Consider the following 8,673-nt stretch of genomic DNA (forward strand, 5'->3'; position numbering starts at 1 on the left):
TTCCTAGAAATTTCCAGAAGGTTTGTAATATAATCCAATTTATTGGAAAGTTGTAATAATTCTGTTTATTGGCTCCAGTAGAAAATTATACAATGTTACTGAAATACTTCATGTAAAATAAATTAACATGGAAAAGGAAAATATTAGTCTTCTCATGAGAAACAGCTTATACTTTTGTTCATTTATTTGCAAAAAACAATTCATTCTGGTCAAGGGAGAATATATGTAGAGGAAAAAGGTTTAGTCAGTCTATGAACAACTTCCCCAGCATGGAAAGATTTCAGTTATAATATAAATCAAAGAATTTATATTTTAAAACTAAATTAACTTGATTTTTAAAATCTGACAACAGTTAACTATAATTTTCACAATGGTGAGAATTCCTTTCTCAATGTCTAGGACTTCTCCCAAAGTAATGGGGTATTAGAAATATTTGAATAGTATGATATAAGTGTACTTATGAAATTAAATGTATATGAGAATGCAAGAAAATAAAGCAATAAAATAAGGCAAAGCAATAAAAGGGAGAATTGATATTTTATCATATGAAATGTGAAATATTTATTACCTGCTGAACCCACCACTGTTTTTTCAAGAAGTACAGAAAAACAATTCTTTGTAATATTTGAGATGGAGAGTACCCTTGCCTATGGTAGATTCAATTGTATAGCTTTCTTACACACAATTGTATTGGTAAACAACAAACTCAAGAGTGGAGTTTGTATCATGATACTTATTTTTTTAATCTGAAAACCAAAAAGCAACAATAAATCCAAAATTTTCTAATTTGAAAATGTTAGGATTTTCTAAAATGTAGGAGTTCACAATTTTTCTCACCAACATAATAATTTGAAAATTGAAAAATGCAAATTATACAAAACCTAATCATTTTTCCACTAAATGTTGACATTAAAGGGTGGGATCATAATATATCTGCAAAATGGGACACCATAGATCTGGAGAAAACAATGAGAAATCTTAGGTAATGATGTTATGATATATTGACCAAGGAAAACAAGAGGAAAGGAAATACAAATATTATGCATTAAAATATGAGAGGGCAGTTGATTTGTAGATGAAGAAAATATCTTCAGAAAGATAACGAAGATATTGTAACGTTTGAAATAACCAAGAAGGTGTACTAAGTGGCTTGTTATTGGAAGTAGAAGGGAAACATTTTAAACCATGTAAATGTGTTTCCTATTCAAAAATGAATAAAATGAAGGCTTTCAAGCTAAAAATTTTAACTACTCATGTTAAATTCATCACAAGTTAGACTAACTTGAAAATAATCATTCAGTGCACAAATATTACTGAAGAAATAAACTGGTGTAAAACAACACTAAAATATTTTATATTCAATGAAGAATAAAAGGCAAACTGACTCAATAATATAAAAACATTTTGATGTACCATAATATGAGACTTTGAGAATAAGTAATAACTTTAAATATATGTCTTACAAGTACCTTCCTACATTTCCTCAAGATTGAAAATTAAAATACTTATTAAAATTTAATTTTGAAAACACTATATATCATGGAAAGACACAAATCCATTAATTCCATATTAAAAACCTTATAAAAAGGGGGAATGTTACTGAAATAAACTCTATAGTGTAAAGCAATTGTCTCTAACAAACTAATGAATTTCAAGCATAATTTTAAGTCAATGAATTACTACCAACAGAAAATTTACATCTAAAAGAATGCTGCAGTTATTAAGTATTTGGCCAGAATTTAAAGTAAAACGAGAGATGGAAGGAAATATTAAGTATGTAATATTAAAGACTTATGATGAAAAATTGCTATGAATAAAATTTTTGAAACTCACATTGTCTGATGAGCTGGGAGCCTGAGGAAGACTGGGGCTGAAGGCCATGAGGTCGGCCTTGGGCGGGCCCTCCCCAGAGCACACCCTCTGCCGCCTCTGCTGCGAGTACGACCAGCTCCCCACGGCGCTGGAGCACACCAGCGTGGGCTTCCCGGGCTCGCACACGCCCTGGGTGGGCGGCGCCGAGCACCGCAACGCGGTGTACAGCAGCAGCGTGAGCACCAACAGGCTGGACACCGCGCAGATGGCGATGATCAGGTACACGTTCACGTCCACCAGCGCCACTTCTGGGCCCGTGGCCCCCGACGACATCCGCAAGGGGGTCTTCGGCGCCTGGCCGCTGTCCACCAGGGACAGCAGCACGGTGGCCGTGGCCACCAACACAGGTTCGCCGTGGTCCTTCACCAGCACCAGCAGGCGCTGGCGCGATGCGTCCGCCTCGTCCAGGGCACGCGTTGTGCTGATCTCGCCCGTGTACAGCCCCACGCGGAACAGGCTGCGCGCGCTCCCCACCGACGGCTGCAGCTCATAAGACAGCCACGCGTTGTAGTCCGAGTGCGCGTCCACCGCGCGCACCTTCGCCACAACGTGGGCCGCACCCACGGACCGCCACACCAGCTGGCTCATCGCGCCGCCCACGCCGCCCGCCCCAGGCGGCAGCAGCGCCGGCGCGTTGTCGTTCTCGTCCAGCACGAACACCTGCAGCGTCACGTTGCTGCCCAGAGTCGGCACGCCCGCGTCGCGCGCGCTCACCTGGAACTGCAGCAGCTCCAGCTCCTCGTGGTCCAGCGGCTGCAGCGCGTACACCTTGCCGCTCTCCGCGTGCACAGACACGTAGCTCGACAGCGCACGCTCGCCCACCCGCCGCTCCACCAGCGAGTAGGACACCAGCGCGTTCTCCTGCGCGTCCGCATCCCGCGCAGACACCGTGAAGATGTGGCAGCCGGGCGGGTTGTTCTCCTTCACGAACACCGTGTACTCCGGCTGTGCGAACGCGGGTGCGTTGTCGTTCACGTCGGCCACCTCCACGGACACGCTGGCGGTGGCCGACAGCGAAGGCGAGCCCCCGTCCCTTGCGGTCACTACTACAGCGTAGTCCGACACGCTCTCGCGGTCCAGGGCGCTGTCCAGCACCAGCGAATAGTAATTCTTGAAGGTAGACACCAGCTTGAAGGGAATGTGCGACGCTGACAGAGTGCATGTCACCTGCCCGTTGGCACCGGAGTCGCGGTCGGACAGACTGATCAGGGCAATGACAGTGCCCACTTGAGCATCCTCTTGTACAGGCAGAGATAGAGAGGTTATGACCATCTCCGGAGTATTATCGTTCTCATCCAAGAGTTTCACTATTACTTTGCAGTGTCCAGTTAATGGGAATGCACTTTTATCTACAGCATCAACATTAATTTCATATAAATTACAGTCTTCGTAATCCAGTTCTCCCTTAACTGTTATTTCCCCACTGTTAGAATCGATTATAAATTTGAATTTTACGTTGTCAAGAACAAGATTACTAAAGAGGTACACTATTTCCTTATTAATGCCTTCATCTGCATCTGAAGCATTCAATTTAATAACTAACGTCCCATTCGGTGTATTTTCCAGTAATCTAACATTGTAAATTGATTTATCAAATTCCGGGGCATTATCATTTGCATCCAATACATTGATCAATAACTGAACTGTACCTGTTAGTTCAGGTTTTCCTCCATCAATTGCAATCAATAATAAATGATGTTCTTGGGTTTCTTCTCTATCTACTGGCTTCTTCAATACTAGCTCTAAAAAGTTTGTTTCTTCTTCATTTCTTTTAACATCCAAATCAAAATATTCATTAGAATTTAACTTGTATCTCAAGTCTGCATTTGCTCCAATATCCATATCAGATGCGCCCTCTAGCGGAAATCGGGAATCAGCTATTCTTGACTCTAAAACAAATAATTTTTGTTCTTGTCGGAAGAACCTTGGCGGATTGTCGTTAATGTCCTTCACCTCCACATCCACATGGAAAACCTGCAGCGGTCTCTCCACGATAACCTCCAGGTGGATGCTACACACCGTGCTCCGCCCGCACAGCTCCTCGCGGTCGATCCGAGAATTCACAAACAAAATGCCATTCTGCAGATTTACCTCCAGAAGGTCCCTGCGGCCTTTGGACGCCACCCGGAACAGGCGCGGCACCAGCTCCGCCAGCTCCAGTCCCAGGTCCTGCGCGATGCGGCCCACGAAGGTGCCGTGTTTGGCCTCCTCGGGGACCGAGTAGTGAACTTGGCCGCTTCCAGCCTCCCAGATTGCAAGGAGCAGATGCGAGAGCAGCAGACGCCGGGCTGCCAGACTTCTCTGGGAATATACCATCGCAAATTTGGTGCAATTTTCAAATGGCTTTGCACTACCTCACAATAGCTTTGGGGAATTTAATTCCCAATTTGCTATAACTTTTAATATCCTGACCTTTCAAGCTTCAGCACCAGAGTAAAGAATGGAGTGGCCTTTTTCTTTTCAAAGAAATATAAACTCACTGTATTCCTTTGTTGTTAAATAAAAAATACAAACGCGGTTTCCAGCGCCATCATGTGGCTGAAAGGGTATTTTACTTCGTTATGCTTTATTTACCTTACATTCCTTAAATATTTCCCTATTTCAGTGACTCATGTATTCTTCATTTCCCTTATCTCTAATCAAGAATACCATTAAAATTTTAATAAAAGGTATCAATTTTCATTAAATACTACAAAATCAATACTACTGAAATCATGCCACACCAATCTTTACTAGAGTGATTTGTATTGGTCTATTCCATTTAGGGAGAGGCTTTATATATTCCCTACTGACTTTAAAAGTTTTCGTTTTTCATTTCTTTCCATATTTAAATATATCATTAAGATTCTTGAGTTTTTCTCTATTATTTTGATGGTATGTTTGTACACTACTTTTACATTACTCATAAAACAAATTTATATTCCTATTTGCAGCATTTAATATTAGCTTTTGTTGATGTTATTTTCAAAGTAAAACTATTTGAATAACATTATTGACTGAGTTCCATTTTGGAAGTCTGATTTTCAAATTGCTGAAAATCCATTTCATTTCTCTCTATATCACCTACCTACTTTAGTATTGACTGAAAAATCATAATGTGGAGATTTAAATTTCCTAAAAGCCAAAATCATAGTCAATCAATTTTGGTGAGCATCTTGGCACTATTTGCAAATTAGATGCATCTAGACAGCATTTCTTCAAGTTGTTATTATTGATAAGTCAGGGTTGATATAAAATGTGAAAGCACTAATCTTTGCTTTTACGCAGCAAATCAAAATCCTAATGCTGTCTGTAGATATACTACTCCATAAAATGCTTGGGTTCCAGTAAAAATTAAAACATTGAAAATAAATCACATTATTAACCAGGCTAATTCTATGTGAATTTTATCTCTTTCAATACTCCAGTTGATTTGCTGTATAGCACTTGTAAATATAGAGACACATCATGTAAATATAAAGGTATTTTGGAAAAAACAAGACTCTTGACATTTGACCCATCTTCATATCTGTTAGATTATATTAAGTTTTTAAATTACCACCTGCACTTGTATTTCAATGCTGAACTCTTCTTTTGGAGGTTACCTTCTCAACAACTATAGACTCTCTAGTCTTAATTCCATAGATGACTCCATAGGTAGAGAAAATTCTTTAAACCTTTTTCCAAACCATTCTTTCAATAAATATTATAGATTACCTTATTGATTGATCTTTTTATTAGCTAGTTTCCCTGGAAATTTCAGTTATAAATTTAACTCCCATTGCAGAAATAAAACTCTCTTCTTGACAATGTATTTAGGTTAAGGAAACCAGGCAGTGTTTTGAGGTGTGTTTATTAATTTATTGGGAAGCACTCTGGAAGATTTTACACTAGAAAATTTAATTTTGCCTTAGAGTCTAGATGTACTTTATTTCCTACAAAACTAGACTAAAATTTTAATAAGTTATATTTCTCCCCTATCTGCAGAAAATTACATAGGTCTACCCCACTGCTGAGAAATACCAGATGAAGTTGAAGCAATGTTTTAAAGATTTATAAACAATGTATGCAGTTGCACCAAATTTGACCAAAAAATTTGATTATGTATGGAAAATACTTTATCCTATGAAAGTACACTGTGTGCATATGGTACACATATTTACATTACTTTTATAAACGTTCAACTTACCTGTAAAATATTGAGCTAAAATATTCATATTATACTGCATTCTCGAAAGAAAATCTAAGAGAAATTTTAAAGTACCTGAGAGTAAATTAAGTTTAGTTTGTATTCGGAATCCCATTGCCTTCATTAGTGCCAAATGAGCTCACTTAATGGTAGAAAGGGACAAGTTCTAAATCCAGAATCTTTGGGTTTATTCTTTGTATTCACATTAATATCCATGTGGCCATAGGCAAGTTTTTATGTCTCTGAGGCACAGTTTACTTATCATTAAATTGAGAGAAATGACAATCTTGTAGGTATTTTATCAGTTTTAAAATCCGAGATCAGGTGAGTGGAAACTTGGTGAGGTATATAGGATTCTCATAGTATTAGCCAGTGTCCAGCGCAAAAAAGAAAAAAGGGTAATTAGACAGTAATCAACTTCAAAAATCTTGGTTCATATCATTCAGTAGTGGGGAATGATCTGTATTGCACTAACAGATCATTAGTACAACAGGGAAAATCTGTATTGTACTAACTTTATGTGAGACTACAATACAGAACTGAGGTCGAGTGAGAAGGGGTTAAAAAAGTTCAGAAGATTTTTTAATGTCAGACATCATTGTACTAGTTTAAAAAAGGAAAAGATAAACAAATTTATCTCAATTCATGTCTTTCAATAAATGCCCTAAATCTATATATGTCAGATATTTAAAAGTTCCTTATCCATCTCTAGAGGAATATAACTACATACAGAACAACTGCAACTTCCCATGCATAATATCGAGAATTCAACACATTATCAGGTTTACCAAGCAAGAGAAAAAATGAAAAATAAAAAAGATATGCAGATAATCCAATTATTACAGTAATTCAGCAGATCACAAATAAATAGTGATTAATGTATAGAAATAAATACATAGTAAAGAATTTCACCAGAAAACTGTAATCTATTTCAAAAGGAAATTATAATTCTAAAGCTAAAAAGTGTTATGATTGAAGTTTAACTTCAATTGATGATTTTAATAGTAGATTGAACTAAGAAGAAGAGAAAATTGGTTAAGCAGAAGATTGGTCAGAATAAAAATCCAGCATGTAATACAAGGATCAAAAGTGATTTAAAATAAAAGACAGGGCACAGAAGATACAAGAGGTATGGTGAAAAAATTTAATACACATATCCCTTGAGTTACAGACTAGGAAAAACATGAGGCAGAAGCAATATTTCAAGGCAGACCGCTGAAACTTTTCCTACACTGATGAAAGACATCAAATGACATATTCAAGAAACTTTAAAAACTGCAAGATAAAAGCCAAAGAAAATTAAACTAAGCATATAATAAAGCCATTGAAAATCAAAAACTATTATAAAAAGCAGCCGGATGAAAAAAACGCACAATATCTGAACAATAAACTTGATAGCCATCTTCTCAAAAGAAGGCTAAGGAATGTCATCTTGAAAGTGCTGGGGAAAAAATAACTTCCAACAAGAATTTGATACTCAGCAAAACTATTTTTCAAAAGTGATTTTGAAATAAGTATATTTCTGACATACAAACAGAATTCTTTACCACCAGAAATATTAATATCATTAATATTCTATTTAACATAGTACTAGTGGTTCTACCCAATGCCATAAGACACAAAGGATATAAAAGGTATTAAGAATTTGAAAGAAAAAAAATACAACCACATTATTTGCTGATCGGATGATTGCTTATATGGAAAAATACAAAGCACGTATAGATAAATTACTAGAATTACTAACATGTCAATACAAAAATACAACATATATTCATATTGTCATGATTAAACAGAAATGAATTTTAACTTAAAGTTGATATTTATAATTACAAATGGCAAATACATAAGACTACATCTAAAGAAAGATGTGTAGAACCTCTACACAGAAAATTTTAAAATATTAAGAAACATTAAAGATTGAGATAAAAAGAACATGCTCCAAAGTTGAATGACTCATTATTGTAAAGATGTCAACTAGGTTCACATTCCTCAATCCTACATTCAATGCAATCCAAATAAAAATCTCACCAACTTGTCTTTATGAAGTTTATATACAAATTTAGGTGGAAATGAAAGAAGCAACATGGCATCGATGCAAAAACAAACAAAAAATAAGTTAAATACTCATAGATTAGAACATAAAAACACCATGCGTACATAATGGATAGTTGTTTTGTAAAAATATGTGGAATTCATTTTTAAGGAATGGTCTTGGTTCAACTGAATGTCTTTGGTGGAAAATCAATCTTGATCCCAAGCCACAGAGTAGAAAGGGTTTATGTACAAAACATAAGAAAATTGTAAAAAGTAATAGAAAAAATACAACAGACTGGAAAAATAGGAAGGAGGCTTGCATAACTATTGCACAAGATAGGATATAAAAATGGTCAATAATAATACAGAAACGGGCTCAACCTCATTTATAAATCAGGAAACATAAAATGGGAATACTAAAGACACCTAGCTAAATGGCAACCATGTAAATAATTTGGAGATATGTAGAGCAATAGGAAATCTCATACACTCCAGCACAAGTATTATATAAACAGGTAAATGCATTTGTGAGAACTGTTTGGCAATATCTACTAACGATGAAGACATGTACATATTCTATGTTCCACTAATCTCATTCC

At 36.7% G+C, this 8,673-nt stretch overlaps 1 pseudogene; it reads right to left on the reverse strand.

The window, feature by feature from the left end:
- Nucleotides 1-1,738: 1,738 nt before the first annotated feature.
- Nucleotides 1,739-4,354, reverse strand: LOC141567250 (protocadherin alpha-5 pseudogene; annotated as a pseudogene).
- Nucleotides 4,355-8,673: the final 4,319 nt, after the last annotated feature.

Source organism: Rhinolophus sinicus, linkage group LG10 (genome assembly GCF_036562045.2).
Source record: "Rhinolophus sinicus isolate RSC01 linkage group LG10, ASM3656204v1, whole genome shotgun sequence".
Classification (NCBI taxonomy): domain Eukaryota; kingdom Metazoa; phylum Chordata; class Mammalia; order Chiroptera; family Rhinolophidae; genus Rhinolophus; species Rhinolophus sinicus.